The 24,647-nt window shown below is 47.4% G+C and overlaps 1 protein-coding gene and 1 long non-coding RNA gene across 5 annotated transcripts in view; one reads left to right on the forward strand and one right to left on the reverse strand.

Annotated features, from left to right (window-relative positions):
* Positions 1 to 1,895: 1,895 nt before the first annotated feature.
* LOC146019937 (uncharacterized) lies at positions 1,896 to 15,178 on the reverse strand. Its single transcript, XR_014450699.1, has 3 exons — positions 14,123 to 15,178; positions 4,398 to 4,545; positions 1,896 to 3,512 (listed from the first exon to the last, which is right to left on the reverse strand). It is a non-coding gene; the product is annotated as an uncharacterized LOC146019937 (long non-coding RNA).
* The window catches only part of LOC146019936 (farnesyl pyrophosphate synthase-like), a 52,133-nt gene continuing 41,082 nt past the window's right edge, over positions 13,597 to 24,647 (forward strand). For 2 of the 4 annotated variants that reach the window (XM_083152607.1, XM_083152612.1), the window contains exon 1: positions 13,608 to 14,276. The gene's annotated coding sequence lies outside the window, so the exon portion shown is untranslated. Of the gene's footprint in view, positions 14,281 to 24,647 lie in introns of all 4 variants that reach the window. The other 2 variants (XM_083152610.1, XM_083152611.1) reach the window with 2 other exon arrangements.

The following is a 24,647-nucleotide window of genomic DNA, read 5'->3' on the forward strand; positions in this document are numbered from 1 at the left end:
GACAGCGCATCAGTTAATACTGATTCGCTGTCTCCTTCCCCCCCGGCCGGCTCACTGCGCATGCGCGGGATCTCGCTAGTCTCGCGAGATCGCAGCTCAGCTCCAGCAGCAGGGACAGCGCTGTCCCTGCTGTTAGGTATAGGGCATCGCCGCCTGCAGTTGGCGAAGTCGACAGCTGCAGGCGGCGGAACGGTCAGCGATGCTGACCGTTCATAAATCTGGCAGGAGGCAGGGGCGCAGTGCAAAATATCGCCCCTGCGCTATGCCTCCTGCCCCACACCGCCGGCATTAGAGTAAACGCTCGGCGGGTGTGATAGATCAGGGGAAGCGCTATCCCCTGCTATAACGCACGGGGATAGCGCAGATTCCCCTGATCGCCTAGTAATAAATCTACCCCTATGTAACTATGTAAGTCTTCACTGCCTCATACTTTCTGTGTCACTCCATACAAATCTCCTCATTATCCTGATGTCTTTACAGTCTCATGCCCCTGTGTATCTTCAGTCTCTTGCACCCCCCCCCCACCCTCCATGTCTTACCTATGTCTCATCCTTCCGTGTTTTTCCAGCCTCATTGTTGCATCTTTCCAGTTCTCTTATGGGTTTCTCTGTGTCTACCACTGACATTCCTATGACCGCTCTGTACTGGAGCATTTGTACAATGTTATATCCAATGTGATCAACTCTTCTATGCCAGAGTTCCAATGACTGACTCCGTTGTCATTATTGCGTAGCATTGCGGGATATCAAGGGAATATAATTGCTAGAATCCTGTAATAACAATTGTCTTATTTCTGATTTTCCTAATGCACTTTCCTTTGGTAAATTTAAATCGGTGGTCTCTCTGCTCTGGAACACCGAGGGCAATAAAATTTGCCTCCATCCCTGTTGCACAAAATACATGATGGTTTATTGTGAATTTTGTTCTTGATCCAATCCTCAAACTAGCTTTAATTGTCCAATATTTTGTGGCTTTCAGCATTTATTGCCAATTCTCTGGATTGTAGTAGGATCACACTCACTTACCTTTTTGAACCACTCCTCATTGTAGATGAAATGTTGCACCTGAATTGATATATCAACAAACCTTTATGTGGTTATTTGTAACACCTAGATTTGATTGGTCTGTCATTACATTTCTGTCTCTGCACAGGATTCACTTTTTACTTCTTGTAGTTAATTGCCTTGTGACCTATCTGGTGACAAATATTACACTTGAACTTAAATTTCCAGAACTTCTCACTCTTCTATTGTAATGCACTTTTCTCAGCGTTCACAATGTACTTGTTTATGAAACTATATTTGCTTTGCTGTTTCTCAATCTGTTGGCAGTGTTTTCTTTAATGCTACAACTAATATGCAAAGTTTTGATGATAAATTCTGAAGCATGGATGTTGCTATTTCTTCATTATCTATTTGTATATCAGCAGATGTAAAATGTTGAGAAACAGGCATTGTTCTATCTATGTAATCAGTCATACTTCTGTATTTGTAAAACTGTATTATACAATGAACATCTTACATTACCTGCACAAGACCATCATCCTTATATGCATAATGCAAAGCAGTCGACAAGTCTGAGCTGACATCTTACCATAAATTATGGAGTGTACATGTTCCTACACACCTAAGCCTATGTTTCCCATGTCTTTCTTTACATCATCTGGCTTGTAATGTTATTTTCCATGGTATTTTCCTTTTCAATTGTATTTCCATAGCAAATTTCCATGTTGTGTAATTTTTTTAATAAATGATCCCTATTATATGTAATTACTGCATATGTCTGTGCTTTAAATCATTCCCGGTGCAGTAGTTTATACTTGGATTGACAGAGTCAAATATACACAACTGTGGAAACTAATTATAGTGAATGTAGAAATGTTTATTCAAGGTAATTATAGATGCAGGGCAATGCAGGTAAATATTCCAAGGCAAACTTGAAAATACAGATCAACTGAGTACAAGGTAAATTATATCAGACCTGGTGGAATGTCTCAGGCAATGCTGGATATCACAGAGATGGAAAAATAAACAAAGTCCAAAGACATGAATACCAACAGCAGGAATGCAGGTGATCTGACTCTTGAGCAGTGGCAGATTTTACCTATGAGCTGCAGGACTACAGACCCACCAGTAAATCTGCCACCTTGCTCAGCGTCAGTGAAGCCAGACACAGTCCGTGTGACTGCACTGGCTTCACTGCAATTGGCAGTGACTTTGTATTGGAAGTCCTACCTGCCAGTCACAGACACCCATATGGAGGTGTTTCCTCCCTCCAGGACTGCCAGTCCAGGCTGCGATAAGCATAAAGCTGGCTTTCTGTAGGAAGCCACTCCCTGCCTTATCATGCTTCCCTATATGACTTCTATGAGCTGCAGCCAATGCTGGTGATCATCTCTCAGCCTGCTCACTTCACTAGTATGTGAGCCACATAAGAAAGATCTGCCTGCTCTTCTAGGGTGCGGAATCAGGACCCTGCGCACTCCAGCATCATTGCTGGCACTGCCACGCATGTGCATGTATTACCAGCAGATAAGCGATGGGGTGGACAGCATTCCATAGCATCATCATGTACATCATGTACGTATGCACTGAGTGGTTTTCAGGCCAGCAAATTTCATTGTCTGCAAATGCTGGGCAAAATCGCACAGTGTGTATTGTCCTTAAGAACTGGACGAATATTAAGTTCACCCATGCAGAAAATATGGCCCTTGTTTCTGAGCTTATGAGTCAGTACAATGAGCTCTTTGGCCGTGACTCTGGGAAAGTGTCTGTGGAAGAGGGTTGAGATGGCAGTAAACACTGAGGGGGCCACACACAGTACCGCAGATACATGTTGCAAGAGGTTCTATGACATCAAAAGACTAGTTAAGAATAAGATGGTGAAGGAGACAAGGTCTGCACGGAGGACAGGAGGCAGGACCCCTTATATGGTGATATTTACTGAGTGGTAGGAGCATACAAAGCACCTAATTCCCACTGATGTTATCAACCCTTCAGGTATCATTGACTAGGATGCCCCTTGGCCAGGTGCATAGGAAAATTCTCATATTGTATTATGTATATCATGCTGCACTGACATTCATTTGTATGTGCATTTTTACCTCTTCATATTAATGTCATATGAGAGCCTCAGCCTTGTGTGTGCTCGTTGCTCTCATCATTTGAAAACATACATTATGCAGTGAAGACTAACACAATAAAAAAAATCAGGCAACAATTGTGTGCGTGGTAGGAGTTTCGCCTTTGCAAATTTACATTTGTACCTATTATTTGTCTCTCAGCCACAGCATGTTGCCCCTCTACACAGTCGGTCCATGTGGATGAGGTATTCGTTTTTAACCATTTGTGCTTCATGCTGTATGCTAGTGAATGATGTATTCATACACTATGTATATCTGTTAGCTTGCCCGTCAGCCCCACGGACACCACCAAGGAGGCTGTCAGTCATGTCGCAATTGCCACCTCAACATCTGTTGATGACACCTCCACATCCTCACACACCGTCACCACCTGTGGAAGATGAGATATTATTGCTTTATGTCATTAAAATGTAAAATGTGTCACACACAAACTCAACACAGATTATTATTAAGGTTTGGGTGTTTCAGAGAGCGCTCAATAATATTTTCACAAAACCTAACAAAATATTACAGTTATTAACATAATTATTTATGATACAAAAAAAAAAGACAAAAGTGTAAAATAAATAGTATATATATTAAATTTCAGCACAACCATGGTTAAATCCAAATTATCTTGTTTAAAAAAATTGCTACTATTCAGTACGGACGGTGTGATGGTTAGCATTACTGCCTCACAGCCCTGAGGTCATGGGTTCAATTCCCACCATGGCTCTAACTGTGTGGAGTTTGTATATTCTCCCCGTACTTGCGTGGGTTTCCTCCGGGTACTCCGGTTTCCTCCCACAATCCCAAAAAATATACTGGTAGGCTAATTGGCTCCCAACAAAAATTACCCTAGAATGTCTGTGTGTGCGTGTACATGTGGTAGAGAATATAGATTGTAAGCTCCACAGGGGCAGGAACTGATGTGAATGTTCAAATAAAGCGCTGCGGAATATGTGTGCGCTATATAAAAAACTGTTAATAAATAAATATTTTCATTAACTTTAAAAAAACATCTTGCATTAAGTAATGTAAAATGTGCCCATGTAATGTTAAACACTATAAAGGAATGCCAAAATACAAAGCTTGTGACTATGGCAAACAACAATGTTTGCTGAAATATAGGGGATTATTCTGGTTGATTCGCAAGGCTGCGAATTCGCAAGAAATGCAGAATTACTTTGTCCAGTTTCAAACTAGATTTGTTACATTAATGGAGTCCCTGGTCACACATCATAGCACCACAGAGCTTAACACCACATTAGCTCACCTTTTAGAAGCACGTGGATCTGGTGGTTCACACTAATTCCAACCCTCGTTCACTCCCGCCCTCACAGGTCCTTGCGTCCAAGAAAGGAGCATCAGCTTCCCAGTGGACCATCCACATCTCGAGGGGCAAAGAAGTACAGAGACCTAGACTTGATAATAAAAGGCATGTTAAATTTCCCTTTTTTGCACAGGCAATAACAATGTGGTTTTTGTGTGCAATGGTAATAATGTGTTATGTAATAAATCTTTGTAATAACGAATGGGCCACATGCACCAAGCTTAAAAAAAGTAATAAAACGGAAAGTGATAAACATCCAGCCAATCTGGGCTTAACATATGTTGTATGATGATGAGATTGGCGACAGTCCCAGGTAAACAAGCGGACACACCATGTGATTGCCTGTATGTGCTCTGAACGCTCACACATATAAATATGCAGAATAACTACTGATACTAGATGCTGTCTGCCCGGAGAGGCTCCTTTCTGCAGAAGTTCCCAGTACCAGACAAACCACAGTGTAGGTAAATATGGAATCTCACACACAGGAGATACATAGGGACGGGGGCACAGAACACCTGCGCGGAAAAGGAGGACCCAGCCCACTCTCAGCCACTGTTCCCACTCTCCTGATCCAACGTGGAGAAAGAGGTGAAGAGCCAGCCAGGCCGCAGGGAGATTCAGACTCAGATCCCCTGTCTGCATCCCTGTGCCTCTGGTACCTGCCTGCTTGATCTGTTGCCTCAGCATGCCGTGCTGTATAAAAACTTGCCCCCCCCCCCCCCCAAGAAAAGATGTGCTTTGTCCCCACTCCCCTCCCACACTATACATTGTGCCTCCACTCACCTCACTAAACACTGCACTGTCACTCCCCCCTCTATACACTGTGCCCCACCCCCTCTATACACTGTGCCCTTACTCCCTCTATACACTGTACCCCCATTATACACTGTGCCCTTACTCCCTCTACTATACACTGTGCCCCCACTATACACTGTGCCTCCACTCCTCCTTCTATATACTGTGCCCCTCACTATACACTGTGCCCTTACTCCCTCTATACACTGTACCCCCATTATACACTGTGCCCTTACTCCCTCTATACGCTGTGTCCCCACCTCCCTCTATACACTGTACCCTTAATATACACTGTTCCTCCAACTTCCCCCCACTATACACTGTGTCCCCACTATACACTGTGCTCCCACTCCCCCGCTATACGCTGTACCCCCATTATACACTGTGCCCTTACTCCCTCTACTATACACTGTGCCCCCACTATACACTGTGCTCCCACTCCTCCGCTATACAAATATAGTATAAATGGCTCTACAATGGAAACTACTGAGGAAGAGAGGGATCTAGGTGTCACTATTTCAGGGGACTTAAAGGCAGGTAGGCAATGTAACAAAGCAATGAAGAAGGCAAGTCAGATGCTTGTGTCATAGGGAGAGGTATCAGCAGTAGAAAGAAAGAAGTAATAATGCCACTGTATAGGTCATTGGTACGACCTCACCTAGAGTATTGTGTTCAGTTCTGGAGGCCATATCTCCAGAAGGATATTAATACATTAGAGACTGTACAAAGAAGGGCAACTAAAATTGTGCATGGCCTACATCACAAAACGTACCAGGAAAGACTAAAAGATCTTAATATGTATACTTTAGAGCAGAGAAGGGAAAGGGGGGACATGATAGAAACTTTCACATATATCAAGGGTTTTAATAAGGTAGAGGTGGGAGACATTCTTCACAAGAAGAGGAGCAGCAGAACACGAGGACATGCCCTGACACTAGAGGGAGGAAGGTACAGGGGAAATGTGAGGAAGAATTACAGTACTTCACAGAAAGGGTAGTGGATAAGTGGAATAGCCTCCCATCAGAGGTGGTAGATGCAAATACAGTAGTACAATTTAAACATGCTTGGGATAGGCATATGAATATCCTTACAAAGAAATAAGGATCAAATATGCTTTGAGGTAACATGTTTAAAAAAGGGGCAGACTAGATGGGCCAAGTGGTTCTTATCTGCCGTCAAATTCTATGTTTCTATGTTACCTGTGTAGATCTCATCCTTAAGCAGACTCATCGGTCAAATCTGTACCTACCACCATTGAAGAGAGATACAGAGGGACACTGCATGCCCGAAATTTGGGCGGGTGGCTTAGCGACAAGGGGTGTGATGCTCCTGTGAGGACACACCCAGTTTTTGCCACTGTAGGGGCCTGGCCAGCGGCTCCATGAGCTGCCAGCCATGCCCCCAGCCATTCTGGCTGCAGGAATACACGCTGTGTGCACGGTGTCTATTTATGGATGACAGGAGGAACTCCCAACTGCCCCCCCCCCGCCAAATGAAATGCAATGCAAATGTAACAGCCTCCGAGTTCACCAACCATGCGGAATGGTTGCATTTCTTTTTTACTTCAAGGAAAAATATATATAAATCAAGAGAGCGCACTGTGTTGATCTTTTTATATATTATTTTTACTCAATCAATAATAATAATTCATTTAATACATTATAAAAACAGAAAAAGCAGACAAAAGATATATTTTAAAAGTATGCATTAAGCACTAAAAGATAAATTCAATTAAACATCCGACCATGAACCCTTTAAACCAAACGGTTTAGTAATTAGGAAAATCAATTGAGCCTCAATTGCATCTGAAACAGTTCTTGAAAAGTCAGTATAGCAGTTCCTTTTTGATAATAGATGTTGGTAGACAACTGTTTAATAACAATAAAGCGGTGCTCCTTATGTGAATAATGGGTTATATTACCAGCTGATTCCTGGGGGTAGGTGCGGCGGTGATCTTGTTTCCACACAAACACCCGCTTCTACCGGTGTTGCTCCGATGGTATGGGAGCCGGTACCGGGAGCAGGCATAGTGGTACGGGTCTCAGCTGGTCTGCTAACAACCAGCGTGGCTCTGATGTAGTAAGAGCTAACGCTGGGAGTTGACACGGCTGGAGAAGTGTTGCATTAAACCCGGACGACCAAATGGAAAGGACGTCTGTGCGCACCTGAGCCGAGGACACTGGAGCAATACACCTTTGGATGTTTTGCAGCAGTCCAACAGTTGAGAGCAAGGTGGAAGCAAATTGAGGCAATTTGGGTGATAGTCACGGTCGGGATAAGTTATTATCTATATAGCATATATATATTTAGTGTGCACCTGCAAACTCCTCCTCCTGCTTGCTTTTTCAGGACCAGCAAGGAGAAGCGGCACTCCACGGACTTATGATAAAGTGTCTTTTAATCCATAAGGTGATACTTGTACATCAGAGTCGACGTTTCAAGACCTATTGGTCTTTTCTTCAAGACTGGTACAGTAAAGTGCAGATAGTGCTGTGCAAAGTGACCAAAGGAAACTAATGTGCAGTATTACCTTAAATAGCAGAGAACTGTGAGGTGCAGCGCGCTCCACAGCCGGCGGCTTCCTGCGGTCGCGTGTTCCAGAAGTGCCGGTGACGTCATCCCGCTTGTGTCTGTTCGTCTCGACACAAGCGGGATGACGTCACCAGCATTTCCAGAACAATAGGATCTTAGCTCTGTTACCACCTCTGGCCGTTGGTGGAACATGGTTGATATTAATGGCCCTAATACTGGGAATACTATGCTATTTCAAGGCACAGTGCCTGACCACGGGTTGATCGCTATGTCCAGCACCGAGCACTTGCTTAATAGCTCTACGGTGCTGTGCCATACGCTCCCGAAAAGTTCTCTAGGTTTTTCCCACATAAGATAGCTTGCAGGGGCATGTGAGTATATATATGACATACGATGTAGTACAGGTAACAGCAGTTTTAATATTAATATTTTTGCATGTATGGGGATGTTTGAAAGACTTCCCCGGGGTGAGAGTATTGCACGTCATGCACCCCAAGCAACGGTAACAACCTGTTCTTTGTGTGCTGCTTTTTTAATAGCAATGTCACATCCAATTTGAATACTTTGTCACGTGTATAGCTGGGCAAAAGCTTACAGTTCCTGAGGGAGGGTAAATCATTGTCTGTATTAACAATTGGCCACCAACGTTTAGCATGGCGAATAACTGTATCGGTGTTGGTGGTAAACTTATTTACCCATGGAATGGTGGTCCCCATGTTTTTCTTTGGGAGAGCTACCATGGTGTGCTGTCTAGGAGTGGCTAATACTTTGGCTTTCATCTGGTACTTGTGTATTATCACGGCGCCCATCACATCGCAGACCATAAGGCATGCGATGGTATGCGATGCGATGTCCCCCGATGTCATACAATGTTAAAATTGTATTGCATTGTATATGGCATACAATGCCATACAATGCGATGCGATGCAATTATAAATTATATAAACACCCTAATGGGGGCTTACAATGTTAAATGGACCCCCATGCCACATTGCCACCCCCACTATGAACGTGAACCCGAAGCATGGCGAGTGCAGCGAGCCCGCGAGGGGCGGCGGTACGCGTCCTCCGACCTTTTCATACCCCCACTATCCACGTCGGCGTGGAGTTGATTTTATATAGTGTGGCGAGTGCAGCGAGCCACCGAGCCCGAAGCGCGGCGAGCGGCCGCGGAATACATGTAATACGCGTCCACTCGCGGGGCACGCTGCGCACGCCACGCTTCGGACTCGGTGGCTCGCTGCACTCGCCACACTATTTAAAATCAACTCCACGCCGACGTGGATAGTGGGGGTATGTAAAGGTCGGAGGACGCGTACCGCCGCCCCTCGTGGGCTCGCTGCCCTCGCCACGCTTCGGGTTCATGTTCATTCTGGGGGTGGCGTGGGGGTGCATTTAAAATTGTAAGCACCCATTAGGGTGCTTAAAAGCACCCATTAGGGCGCTTATACAATTTAAAATTGTATAGGGGGCTTAAATCGCATCGCATCGCTGTGCATCAGGTGTATGGCATGCGATGGCATGCGATGCGATGCAATGAAAAATCGTGCGACTTAATATCGGGGGCGCCGTGATAATACACAAGTACCTTTCATCTTAGCTAAATCCTGACGTTCATACTATCATACACTGAGCAATATATTGCTCAGTGTCTCCTTTTCATTAGCAACCAGAGATGGTCGCTTATGAAAGGGAACCTCTGCCGGGGGAGCCGCAGAGGGAATCAGCTGGTCGCAGGAGCAAGCTCCTGCGACCAGCGATCATAAGGGGCTAAAAATGGGAGAGCGCACCCAGCGATTTATCGCCGGTGCACACTCCAATCGCTGGCAATATGGTCGCTCAGCGACCATATTGCCAGCGATATATGCTGAAATCGCCCCGTGTGCACACAGCTTTACGCTGATATTTAAAGCTTAATCACATCAATTAATTAATTACTCATAAGCATTGAGTCTTATTGGCAAGCTTTGCTTTCAATCATGATGTCATCATTCACCCAACATCCAGCTATATTGTTACTAGGGAAAGATTCAGTGGCCTTGGGGTCTACGCATGTGTGGGCTTTCTCAAACACGCTGACAAGCCTGCGCACGCACATTGCGGCTCCCCGCAACATCCTACTGTCTCAGAGCCGGCTTGAAAATCTTCGAAACAGCAGTGTGATCGGACACTATACCACTCCGGGTCCCGGTCCGTAAGTCAGCAGTACCCCAGTTTGGTCTGCTCTACTACACAGTACTATATCTCACAGCTAACCCTGTATCATGTTTTACTGCTAATATTTGTGGCACTTATCAATGCAAAATTATTTAAAAGCCGCAGCACTTGCCAGTGGGAACTCACTTAGTACAAGTGACACCTTCAGTGTCAATTTATTAGAATACACTGAAACACTTGTTCAAATATCTGCAGCACTTGGTAACGTTTGGCACGTGTCAGTGCCAATTGTTTAAAAACCGCAGCATCTGCTAATGATAAAACTCGTTCATTTTAAGTGGCACCCATAGTGCTAACTTATCAGCATATACTGCAACATTTGCCCAAACACTCGCAACATTTGCTACTTGTCAGTGCGAATTGCCCAAAAAACGGCAGCATCTGTCAGTGGTCCTTGCCTATTATAAGGGGCACCTTTAGTGTCAAGTTACCTTAATACACTGTAACTACTGACCAAATATCTGCAGCACTTGTTAGTGTTTTATTGCTTCAATCTGTGACACCAAGACAGTGTCAATCTGCTAGAAAGCACTCAACAGTCAGTGTTAACTGTCTAACAACTACAGCACCTGTCAGTGTGATTTGCATGTATATGGGTCACACCAGATAGTGCTATTTTACTAGAATAACTGCAGCACTCATTAACAACCATTTTCTCTATCATATTGTTCACTCGCCAGTGCTAGTGTGTTTGTTCTGGATTATGTTTCACTACTATTAACCCTACCTGCCCTCCAAACTGGGTGTTATCTCATAGTGCTGTCAATGTGCTTTTCCTGCAATGTCAGCTAGACAACAGGATTGACACTAAAGGGCACTGATAATACAATGAAATGTATTTTCATTGGTTACACTGCCTAAGTGAAATCGCTCATCTCCTGTCCACTACAAAGGAATATCTCCGCTTGTACACGGGGACAGCAGCATTTCACGAAGGGACACAGTGAACCAACCTTTACTATATTCTCCGTTACTCCCTCCCACTCAGAGGTTCTTTCATTCTCGCCAGTTCCATCCTCTGACTCTGCTCTGTCTTTGACATCAGGGCAAGGGGGGTTACCCGCGGCAACAGCAGAAACCTATCTTTCACTCATTTACCATACTCGTGACGCACCCTGAGTCCGCTCAACTACGCATTCACTAAACCATTTGGGCACATACGCAGGTAGCAGCCACCCAGAGTGCACATACAACTCAAGTATCTGCCAACTTACCACTGTCCTTACTTCTGTCTCTTATAATGGTTGCCACACACTAACTACATGGTACTTCTGTTTGCTGGTAAATGAAAAGATAAAGACTCAGACAAACGCCTTGAATTTAATGCGTCATGCGTATGTACCTAAGGGAAATGGCTATTGTAGCAATTATCAGTGATATGTTTCCCATTGCATAAGCCTACTCACATACCAACATCCTTTCCTTTGATTACAGACTGTTAGAATTGTATCAAGACCAGGATAGCATCCGATATTGTATATTCATTACAACTGATACTCGGATATCCTGGGATACAGTATATTTAGAAAGCCCCAATATTTCATTGCTTTCCTACTAAATTGTAAATATTTGTTGTCACCGTCACGTTTGTCCAACTGCATGTTCTATGTTTACTATAATATATTCCTCACTTATTTGAGGTATTTCTTAACACATACCTATTAAAAGTTATATTTCAAATCTAAGGCTTGTGCCCCACCCAGGGAGACTTCTATATGTCCTCTCTTGGACATATTATTTTCCACTATAATTGGATACGGCCACTGTCTGCCCTATAACTGGGTGCTGCTACTGTCTGCCCTATAGCTGGGTGAAGCCACTTTTGCCCTATAATTGAGTCCTGCCACTGTCTGCCTTATAACTGGGTACTATGCTCTTGACTGGTGGATCAGCTTCTCATAAAGGTGGAAGCCCTCCATCCTCTTCGGGCACAGATATCACAAATCCTCAAGTGTGTATGTGGTGGCGCTGTCAGGCTTGACTTTTCCAACACTGTACGTGAAGAGGAGGTTCAGCTGCTGCAAGGGGAGGTAAGGCATACCTTCCAACATCTTAAGTCAGTGGGGCGGGACAGCTGTTGCGTGACTAATTTTTTGGGGGGGCGTGGCCTATCAGAAAGGGGCATGGCCTGTACTGTACGTCTATTAACGGACGACAGGGGGGACTGCCCCCCCATCACCGGGTTGGGATTGTTCGGTCTACAGCAACTGGGTCGACAAGCATTGGGTCGACACCACTAGGTTGACAGGCATCAGGGTCGATATGGGTCTAGCTCGACATGGGACAAATTCGACAGGGTCTAGGTCAACATGGGTGTAGGTCGACAGGACATTAGGTCAACACAAGCATTAGGTCGACATGGGTAAGGTCAACAGTCAAAAGGTCGACATGGGGTTTTTCACAGTTTTTTTACCCAAATGACGACATGGAAAAAATGGGACATTCCCCCGATAAGCAGTTGGGAGGTATGGGTAAGGGTATGGGGTAGGGGGAGAGAGTTAGCTTACTAAAGGATCCCCTGTTGGGATTCTCCGTATCAGAATGCTGGGGTCGGTTCTTTAACTGCCAACATCCCCCCTGCCAGGATATAATATGTATTCCTATCTCCAGCGCCCCCTCTCCCTAGCCAGGCACACGCTGCGCAGTACTGTGTTCTGGGCTGAGGAGAGGCAGCAGCTTGTCCTCGTTCCCACTGCGTGGGACTGTGATCACATTCCTTCCTGGTACATACCAGAGGGATACGGAGAGATTACAGTTTTTTGCATGGTGTAAGCTTGTTCTAAATTCTCATACGCAAGTGGTCTGACCATTGTGATATAAGGATCATGAATGTTTGGACTTTAAAGTTTAAAACATTCAAAGAGAGCACATCTATCAGTATGTATACAGTTTATTATACAATTTCACTTTATGAGAGTGTCCAGATATACTCACAAGCGGTATCTTTCCAGTGTAATGACACAATATTGTCCATTACATTTTATTTTGTATAATCCAAATGAAATTGATTTATATAGTGGGAAACAACAGTCTCAATCCTGTAGCCTTATGGATATGGGATTAAATTGTGCAATTGTACTGTTCCGTTTGCTATATCCGGCATTAATGTACTTGTAGTTCCACAAGCTTTGGAGGGCTGTCTCCCTTTAAATCGGAACCCTAGTGCACAACAGTGTTCATATGGCAGTTTATATGGGTCTTACCGATTAGAGCTGTGTTATAATTTGATGAGCCCTATAACTGCACATCGTCTTGTCTCCCCTCTGACTGCCCGTTGCTGACGATACACTGCGCCATGCATCAATCAGCCCGGCAGGTGCCGGAAGGGAGAAGGTACTGCCCGCTTCACTCTACCTCCACTAAGCCACCTGCTGTATCGCGGTCCTCGGCAACACACACCTATTGCTGGGCAGGTGCCGGATCAAGACGGATTCCTCAGAAGAAAATTTTCTTCAGCCATGGAAAGGGAATCTCCTTTTAATAGGGGGGGGGGGGGGTTCTGACTCCCCCATAGACCCCGCCCTGGGCTGACCAGCCACGGTGTTCATGGTACGGCTGGGGACCTTGTATAAGTGTCCCCCGGATGTGGCATGACACCACTGGCTGTTGGAGCCCGATGCTGCTTCCAGAACCAGGACTGGCTCAATGAGTCCGGGGCTGGTTATACTCAGTAGGGGGCACCCCACACCATTTTCTTTTTTTAATTTTCACATTAACACATTTTTTCTTATTACAGAACCATGCACACATCTCACTTGTCTGTGCATGGTTCTGTCAGATTCGCCAGCCTGGACCTGGTCTCTTGTATTTGAGGATTTTGGTAACGTTACCAAAAATCACACCCTATTATATTTGTGAATTGTATACGTTATAATGGGAAAACATCTGGATGGGATTTGAAGTGTGTGCATTTTCCAACAACCCAAAAAGTGTGAATTATACAGCAATTTGCATCCTATTACATGTGCGAGTTACACAAAACAGACGAACTCGGACATTTGTGGACTAAAAATCTCAAAAGTCAGAAAATCTCATCCTATTACTTGTCACCCACAATGTCTATCGTTCCTGCTCATGCAATAAGTTACTGACAGGGTTAATCATTGAAGAACTCACAATACCTGCTCCGTCCTATGTGCTCCCACCAGTCAAAGCAGCAGCAGCACACATTGAGGAAACATCAGAGGAGGGATAGAGCGATGGTGAAGCATTGAATCCTCACTATTGAAGGATTAAACATCGACCCTTGGACACATTTAACTGACTGCAAGAAAGGCAGGTACCATGGTGAAAGGGGGTGTACTGTGCAGTATGGGGGTGTATACTACAGTGGGATATGTGGTGCTTTGTGTACTGAGGGGAGTATGGGGGGGGGGACTGTGTATACTACAGTGTGATGTGTGGTGCTGTGTGTACTGAGGGGAATATGGGGGGACAGTGTATACTACAGTGTGATGTGTGGTGCTGTGTGTACTGAGGGGTAGTATGGGGGGACTGTGTATACTACAGTGTGATGTGGGTGCTGTGTGTACTGAGGGGAGTATGGGAGGCTGTGTATACTATAGTGTGATGTGTGGTGCTGTGTGTACTGAGAGGAGCAGGGGGGACAGTGTATACTGTACTACAGTGTGATGTTTGGAGATGTGTGTACTGAGAGGAGTATGGGGGGACAGTGTCTACTACAGTGTGATGTAAACTGCTGTGTGTACTAAGGGGTAGTATGGGGGACTGTGTGTACTACAGTGTGATGTGGGTGCTGTGTGTACTGAGAGGATTATGAGGGGACTTTGTATACTAAAGTGTGATGTGTTGTGCTGTGTGTGCTGAGAGGAGTATGAGGGGACTGTATATACTACAGTGTGCTATGTAGTGCTGTGTGTACTGAGGGGTAGTATAGGGGGACAGTATATACTACAGTGTGATGTGTGGTGCTGTGTATTCTGAGGGGTTGTATAAAGGGACTGTGTATACTGCAGTGTGGTGTGATGTGTTATGCTGTGTGTACTGAGGGGAGTATGCGGGGACTGTGTATACTACAGTGTGCTATGTAGTGCTGTGCTGCTGTGTATACTGAGGGGTAGTATAGGGGGACAGTGTATACTACAGTGTGATGTGTGGTGCTGTGTATACGTAGGGGTAGTATAAGAGGACTGTTTATACTACAGTGTGATGTGTTGTGCTGTGTGTACTGAGGGGAGTATGAGGGGACTGTGGATACTACAGTGTGATGCGTGGTGCTGTGTGTACTGAGGGAAGAATGAGGGGACTGTGTATACTACAGTGTGATGTGTTCTGCTGTGTGTACTGAGGGAAGAATGAGGGGACTGTGTATACTACAGTGTGATGGGTTGTGCTGTGTGTACTGAGGGAAGAAACAGGGGGCTGTGTAAACTACAGTGTGATGTGTTGTGATGTGTGTGCTGAGGGGAATATGGGGGACTGTGTATACTACAGTTTGATGTGTGGTGCTGTGTGTGCTGAGGGGAGTATGAGGGGACTGTGTATACTACAGTATGCTGTGTAGTGCTGTGTATACTGAGGGGTAGTATAGGGGCACAGTGTATACTACAGTGTGATGTTGTGTATATTGAGGGAAGAATGAGGGGACTGTGTATACTACAGTGTGATGTGTTGTGCTGTGTGTACTGAGGGAAGAAACGGGGCTGTGTATACTACAGTGTGATGTGTTGTGCTGTGTGTGCTGAGGGGAATATGGGGGACTGTGTATACTACAGTGTGGTGTGTGGTGCTGTGTGTGCTGAGGGGAGTATGAGGGGACTGCGTATACTACAGTATAATATGTAGTGCTGTGTGTACTTAGGGCAGTATGGGGGGCTGTGTATACTACAGTGTGATACTACAGTGTGATGTGTGGTGAAGTGTGTACTGAGGGGTAGTTTAGGGGGACAGTGTATACTACATTGTGATGTGTTGTGTTGTGTGTAATGAGCGGTAGTATAGGGGGACTGTGTATACTACAGTGTGATGTGTGGTGGTGTGTACTGAGGGGTAGTATAGGGGGACTGTGTTTACTACAATGTGATGTCTGGTGCTGTGTGTACTGAGGGGTAGTATAGGGGGACAGTGTATACTACAGTGTGATGTGTGGTGGTGTGTAATGAGGGGTAATATAGGGGGACAGTGTATACTACAATGTGATGTATGGTGCTGTGTGTACTGCAGGGTAGTGTAGGAGGACTGCGTATACTACAGTGTGATATGTGGTGCTGTGTGTGCTGAGAGGTAAGTTCAGGGGACAGCGTATACTACAGTGTGATATGTTGTGCTGTGTATACTGAGGGTAGTAAGGGGGGACTGTGTATACTACAGTGTGATGTGTTGTGCTGTGTGTACTGAGGGGAATATGGGGGGACAGTGTATACTACAGTGTGATGTGTGGTGCTGTGTGTACTGAGGGGAATACGGGGGGACTGTGTATACTACAGTGTGATGTGTTGTGCTGTGTGTACTGAGGGGTAGTATATGGGTAGTATAGGGGGACTGTGTATACTACAGTGTGATCAGGGGTATTATAGGGGGACTGTGTATACTACAGTGTGATGTGTGTACTGAGGGGAGTATGGGAGGACAGTGGAAACTACAGTGTGATGTGTGGTGCTGTGTGTACTGAGGGGAATATGGGAGGACAGTGTATACTACAATGTGATGTGTGGTGCTGTGTGTACTTAGTGGTAGTATAGAAGGACTGTGTATACTACAGTGTGATATGTGGTGCTGCGTGTACTGAGAGGTAGTAAGGGGGGACTGTGTATACTACAGTGTAATGTGTTGTGCTGTGTGTACTGAGGGGAATATAAGGGGATTGTGTATACTACAGTGTGATGTGTTGTGCTGTGTGTACTGAAGGGAGTACGGGGGGACAGTTTATACTACATTGTGATGTGGGGTGCTGTGTATATTGAGGGTAGCAATGGGGACTGTGTATACTACAGTGTGATGTGTGGTGATGTGTGGTGCTGTGTGTACTGATGGGACTGTGTATACTACAGTGTGATGTGTGGTGCTGTGTGTACTGAGGGGAGTATGGGGGGACTGTGTATTCTACATTGTGATAAGTTGGTGCTGTGTGTACTGAGGGGTAGTATAGGAGGACAGTGTATACTACAATGTGATGTGTGGTACTGAGGGGTAGTATAAGGGGACTGTGTATACTACAGTGTGATGTGTGGTGCTGTGTGTACTGATGGGACTATGCATAATACAGTGTGATGTGTGGTGCTGTGTGTGCTGAGGGGAGTATGGGGGGATTGTGTATACTACAGTGTGATATGTAGTGCTGTGTGTACTGAGGGGTAGTATAGGGGGACAGTGTATACTACAGTGTGATGTGTGGTGGTGTGTACTGAGGGGTAGTACAGAGGGACTGTGTATACTACAGTGTGATATGTGGTGCTCTGTGTACTGAGAAGTAGTATAGGGGGACAGTGTATACTACAGTGTGATGTGTGGTGCTGTGTGTACTGATGGGACTGTGTATACTACAGTGTTATGTGTGGTGGTGCTGTGTGTGCTGAGGGGAGTATGGGGGACTGTGTATACTACAGTGGGATGTGTGTGATGAGGGGAGTATGGGGGGCTGTGCATACTACAGTGTGATGTGTGGTGCTGTGTGTACTGAGGGGTAGTATGGGGGACTGTGTATACTACAGTGTGATCAGGGGTATTATAGGGGGACTGTGTATCCTACAGTGTGATGTGTGGTGCTATGTAGCTAAATGAATGTGACTCCATCTGTACTTTAGTGATTGATCTATGGGGTGCCGGACGGGATCCTGACTGTCAAAACACCAACAGCTGGGTTCCCGACGGCCACCCGCTATTTTCCCTTGTGGGGGTCCACGACCCCCATAGAGGGAGAATAGAGTAGGTGGCGAGCGTAGTGAGCCACCACGCCCGTAGCGCGGAGAGCGCAGCAAGCCCGCAAGGGGCTTAGTTGCGCTCACCATGCTATCTGGGTCTGGCCAGTCGGGATCCCGACTGTCGGACCCCTGTTTGAGTTTGAAGAAACTCAGGGAGCCCGAGGTGTGCTCCCACCACCAGTGCTGTGCCTAAACACGTGCATAGGGGTCGTGCGATCGAATGGACCCTCTCCCAAAGGAGAAGGGCCCCGTTTTTCCCCTAACCCCTCTCAACCATAAGGCCGAGAAGGGGAAAAAAGGGATCGGTGGGTCCTCTTCGCCGAAGCTTAGAGAGACCCTCTTTCCTCAACCCCTGGAAGGGTCAGGACGGTGGGTCCTCCGCACCTGAAGGTTTGAAGAGACCCGCATTAGGCTTCCCTCCGCCTTGCTGCTCGGGGTCGCCCTCGAGGGGACCGAAGCTCTCCCCAAAAGGCGAGAGCTTGGGTACATTGGGGAATGGTAGGCCCATAAGGGTCAACCACACAACCCAAAAAAAACAGTGACACACTACAGAAAACAGAAAACGTGAAAAGTGACAAATGTGAGAGGGAAAATAAATAATTAAAGAGACCCCAGCCAGAAGGCCGGGTGGGGGTGTGAAAAATTGTCCTACCCCATCCAAAAGGACGAGGTAAGGACGTGATGCCTAACCTAGAGGGGGAAGTGCGCAGTGCAAGTGCTTACTTGTGCAAGGTGATTTTGGGGATCACCCGTGCAGGTTCAGCACCCCCGAGTTTCCCCGGGGGCACAGTGCAGCCTCGGACTCCAGGCAGCCGGCCAGTCAGCGTCCGACCAAGTGTTTCTCCTGTGAGTTTGAAGAAACTCAGGAGCCCGAGGTGTGCTCCCTACCACCAGTGCTGTGCCGAGTAGATTGGTCCAGGTTGGCTAAGCCACCAGCCTGGGCACAGCGAAAAGCTCAGCCTAGTATCTTAACCCTGGGAGCGGAGAAACACTGAGACTGAGTAGATTGCTCTTCCGAGGGGGTCGCAGCCCCTAAGGGAGTCAGTCGAAAAGCCCAGTGGAGTACCCATTCCCATGCCAGGGGCTGGAAAATGCCCTACGATGGGAACAGAGAAACCTTGGTCGGACGCTGATCGGTCGGTTGCTTGGAGTCCGAGGCTGCACTGTGCCCCCGGGAAAACTCGGGGGTGCCGAACATGCACAGGTGATCCCAAAATCACCATGCACTAGTATTGCACTTGCACTGCGCACTTCCCTTCAGGTAGCGCTTCACGTCCTTACCCCATCCTTTTGGATGGGGTAGGACAATTTTTCACACCCCCACCCTGGCCTTCTGGCTAGGGTATCTTTATTATTTATTTCTCTTCCCCTCTCACGTTCGTCACTTTTCACGTTCCTTGTTTTTTGTAGTTTTGTCACGTTTTTTTGGGTAGTGTGGTCGACCCTTTCGGGCCTTCCATTTCCCCAATGTGCCGAAGCTCTCGCCTTTTGGGGAGAGCTTCGTGCCCCCCGAGCCGCAAGGCGGAGGGAAGTCTACTGAGGGTCTCTCCAAACCTTCGGGTGCGGAGGACCCACCGTCCTAACCCTTCCGGGGGTTGAGGAATGAGGGACTCTCTAAGCTTTGGCGAAGAGGACCCACCGTTCCCTATTTTCCCCTCTTCGGCCTTATGGTTGAGAGGGGTTAGGGGAAAAACGGGGCCCGTCTCCTTCGGGAGATGGCCCACTTCGATCGCACGGCCCCCTTTGCACGTGTTTAGGCACAGCACTGGTGGTAGGGAGCACACCTCGGGCTCCTGAGTTTCTTCAAACATTTTGTCACGGACCCACCGGTCGCCTGCTCCGATACGTCAATCTGAGCAGCTCCGGCCGTGACTGGGGTTCACTCAGGACACTCGGGTCCTTTCCTTAAGGTACACTGCCACCAGCCAAAACCTGATTTTAGCGCCTGAAACTGCGCAAGGGGCGGCTTGGCTCGCCCCTGACCACACAATACAAGATAACAATGGTAACGTTTTCCAGCCTTTCTCTTATGAGGCTAATGAGTCTTAAGAACACAGAACCAGAACTGGGAATATGTATTATTTATTCCTAGAAATACTACAGAGCTTTAGAAAATAGTTACAAGATTTTACAATGATTTTAAAAGTACACACAAGTTTTAAATGCAAATTTCAGAAATAAAATAAAAGGAAAAAAAAGACAGAACCGTATCTTACAATCCTGAAGTGGGGGGGTTCTCCACAAGAAATCTCTCGTCGCCTACAGCCTGCTTGCTAGACCCCCAGGTAGTGACACTGACTATAGGGAGAAAGGTCTTAGTTATACCTTGCAGACTCCCTCATCCCTCCCACCCTTGGGATTTCACTCTTTCCATGCTGAAGGAGTGTGGAAGGTCCCTGGCAATATATCTTCACAGTCTGCTGTTTTCAAAGTGATTGATCCTCCTTCCTTGCATAGCAGACCCACTGATAAGAGATGTGAAGGAAGGGGACACTCTCTAACCTCTTCTTCTGGACCATGGTTTATGAGGGCTCAGATCTTATCTTACATCCTAACTCCGGAGGAGTCCACAGGATGTCACACTGAGGGAATACAGGCCTCAAACTCAAACCAGGGTCACCTACAGTTTACATACAAGACATGTCCTGATTCCAATACTCACAGGAGACATAACTATTACACCAATATCAGACATACATTGATTGAACAGATAATCATAACAGGAGGCATACGTTAATTTGATCGATCACCTGATCTGATCGTTACACCTCCCCCTTTTAAAATGGCGCACAGAGGCGGTGACCCACGTCATCGTCTCATCAGTGCGCTATTAACTACATCACCTGGACAGGTAGCAGTGGTCTCTGTGCTGAGACAGACTGCCACTGATTCTGCTGAATTTGTACAAACACTTCTTATACTTGACGTCTGTCATGGGACTACCGGACGCCATAGCCGTGGCTAGGGTGGGCAATGGGCATAGTCCCTGTCCCTCTCGCAGGAGATGGCAAACTAAAAGCACACAGGTGTCCTCGAACCCATAGTCTGTGAGCACACTGATATAGTGGGAGCTGTGTCCATCCCGGCTGGTATTGACACAGCCCACCACAGCTGTGCGTCGGACTCCTGGACACGGATTCTCCCCTGCAGCTGGCAGTTTGGCCTTACTCACTGAGATCAGTACCAGACCATTCCGCCACACCCCAAACGGCCATCCCCCTGGGACTCGCAGCTCGGCACGTTTAACTATACCACAGGTGTGGGGCATTCTCCCAGCACTATATACAGACTTAAACATGTCTTCCCAGCACCTCTCCTGAGCTGACTGACCCCCCCTCCCCTTCACTGGGGGGAAGGTCCACTCACTCAACACCTCACACCTCATCCTTTTGTGAGGAGATTCGCCCTCTGTGTCTGTGTGTGTAAATTGTGAAGGGGGGCACGTTTCTGCAAGGGGGAATACCAGCAGGTCATTGTCCCCTGTCTTGGGAACATCCCAGCTCAGCTTTCCTGAGGTTAATATAGCTGAGTTTACCTGTGCTTCGCGGGCCCTCCCACCCTTCTGGTTACACACAGCAGCTTCCCTACTAGCCACTGGCTCTATTCCTGACACAACCCTCTCACTGTACCCAGGGGTATCTTTCCCACGTCCCAGGTATGGGGCAGCCTGTGCAGGGTTGATTCTCAGTTCTGCGTGGAAAGCCAAGCTTTCCATGTCAGTCCAGGACACCTTCCTGAGCCTGACCTTCCCTCTCAGACCCGCAGGTTCTGTGGCTGGGGTGGTGCCACTGAGGTTCTCAGGAGAGGCATCCGTTATCCAGTGATGCTGGAAAAATGCACTCTCTGGAGGGTTCTCAGTGTCTGGAGGGAACCCCTGCTGTGTTCCTGTATCTGTTCTTGTGTGGCTACAGTAAGGAGGGGGGTTTGGGGGGAAAGCTGCAGTAAGGGACACTCTCTCCCTATCTGACAGTTCTACAGTGCACACAGGACCCACCGGGTCACTTATTATACCTGGTACCACATTTCCCACAGTAGCGCAAGACATCACATTATCAACAGTAACATCAATATCATAACCTGGGGAGACATCCTGCAATACCTGCAAATTAGCCTGTGCATCTTCCACAACACATGGGGCCCATCCTGCTGGCTTACAATTGCACCATGGCAAACCCGCTATATCTGGATCCCATTGTCTCTGAGCAGGAATGACGTTATCTGAGCATGTTGTCACCAGTAACTTATTGGCAGGTACATGCTCTGCCTGCAACCAACTCAGATCTGTCCCATTTCTGCAGTTAGCGTCCCCGGGCACCATGTCACAACCAGACATCACTGGAGGAACAGGGTTAACTTCTAGCACAGCAACCTTAATGACATCACCATCAGCACTCCTACCACTGGTGAGTGAGGGTGTCTCATTCCCAACTAGATTAGGGCATTCATTTAACCCCACAAACTGGCAAGGATTACCCACTATACCTGTCTCTAACTCACCCTCCACCTCTACCGAAGGTACGGCACTATCACAGATCATCCCAGGGGCTTCACACAAAATAACAACATTGCAATGTTCAGCATGGTTACATACTACCTGAGATGCATCATATGGTTCAGAAGGGTTAGCGACAGATATGTGTGGAGTTAATAAAAGTCCCACATCAGTAGTCCCACACATACTTGTGTGCATACAGTCAGAAAGTCCCATTCCTATTTCCGACATAGTCTCTCCCCTGCATACTTTCACTATGCAGCCAGCCGCTTCCGGCAACAAATCTGGAGCAACGGGAGGGAACATGCTGCTCACATCTTCCAGCAGTTTAAACTGGACCTTGTGATGTGAGGTCTCTGGAACAGGTTCCACACCGATTGTAGCAGGCCCGGGTACCATGTCCATGAGGGAAACCCCGGTAGGCTGTGTCGTTGGTTCCATAGCTGGTGATAGAAGCTGTTCCAGGCGATTCCTTTCAGCCTCTGCCCAGCGGCACTGCTCTTTCCACCATGGAGTATCGAGCTTTTTACAATCATAAGCATATTGCTGCGCTATTTCAAAACAGTCCGTCAGGTCTCTCAGCAGTAACCAAGGAGTCGCATCGGGACCCCAGGTTAGAAACTCACCGCGATACATGCCGAAAACATTGCGCTCATCATTTCGTGCACGGGTGAGCCGCTTGATCATCTCCCAGCGGGAATTGTTGGGGCAGGAGATACCTTGCAGCTGACATTCTGTAGTGAGTTCTTCTGGGCTCATAAGCCTAAACGGATAATCATCACCATATGGGTCAGAATACTCACTGGGCTCTTCTGGTGCTGTAGGGGATTGGTACTCTGCAGTCTCCCTGACTGCCACACATCCTACAGTCTCCCTGGTACTAGCAGAGATGTCACCTCTCTGAGCATCGGTGGTAGTGTCCCGGGCCAGCTCATTACTCACAACCAAGCTGACACTCACTTGGCTTCCTCTGTCTGCTTCCAAGACAGGGAACTGTGCATGACGCGGTCCGGTGAAATTCGCGTCAGCGGTCATTTGGGACCTCTGTCCCTTGTTAGGCTCCCCATGATTGATAACAGAGTCCACATCATGATCCAACACATTATTTACTTCCACAGACAGTAAAAGTTCAGTACGAAGCCCATCTCCTGCTAACTCAGTAGCCACGGCAGATAAAGTCTCACGTAAAGGTTCGCCATCATGATGCCCTGTATCATCCTCCACTGGTTCACCAACAGCGATCAGCCCTCTGAGCCTCACCAGTTCCAACTGGTACTCACGCTCAGCCTGACGCTCTGCAGCCTCCCGTACGGCTTTGCGCTCCGCAGCCTCTCTGTCCACAGTGGCTTTGCGCTCCGCAGCCTCTCTGTCGACAATGCCTTGGCAGAACTGCACCAGCTGCAAAGCGAATACGGGGTTCACATTCTTCAATTGCCTGCTAGCAGCTAGAAGGTCGCTCTGCAGTGTAGACTTGCTGGGTCCAGCAGAAGTGTTTGACCCTGGCACGGCATCGTTTGTACTGTCCAGTGCTGACTGAGCCCCTGGGGTAGGATTGTCCATGGACTGGTTTCCTCCAGCAGCTAGAGTCCGATCGGCATCCACTAGTGCCTGAATCATACGTTTTCTACTCTGGCCAGACCAAGGGATATTCCTCTGCACACACACACGACCGCCAGGTCATCTCTCCTCATCTGCTGGTAATCAGCCATCCTGAGTCTCACACTTGTCAAATAAAATGATAGGAAAGAAAAACAAGAGAAGGGAGGGAACAGAAATTGCATCCACTGTGTGACTTTTAAAACTATAGTAAAGCTCTGAGTTCTGGAAAAAATGTAATTGGGGGCGTGGCCACGGCAGGACGAGAGTGAGGGTGTGCGTCTGAGCTCCCCCGTGCACGCCGCTGCTAAAAGATCCTGCTGCCCAATGGTCTAACGAGCTAAAGCCGAGTGGAGAGTACCTGCCGAGAGTGCCTGCCTGCGGTCCTGTTTTGTGCTTGAGCTCCGGAGCGTTTACCCGGCCGGGTGTGAGACGGCGCGTGGAGCTGGGCGTGCTGGCTGGGGTCCTCACTCTTTGCTGATCCCGCTTCCGGCATCGCCTGTCCGTGGAGCGGGCGCTGGTCTCTGACGTCAGACGCCGCCGGGGATCCCGAAGTGCTGCGGGTGAGAGCCGCGGCGGGCAGGAGAACCAGCGGCGCCCGGCTACAAGGGGCTGCCCCCATGACTATCGCTAGCTTTGCCTGACGACTACAGTGACGTGCCCTCAGCCTAAAAAGCG

This window comes from Crinia signifera, chromosome 7 (assembly GCF_055691185.1).
Source record: "Crinia signifera chromosome 7, ASM5569118v1, whole genome shotgun sequence".
NCBI classification, from domain to species: domain Eukaryota; kingdom Metazoa; phylum Chordata; class Amphibia; order Anura; family Myobatrachidae; genus Crinia; species Crinia signifera.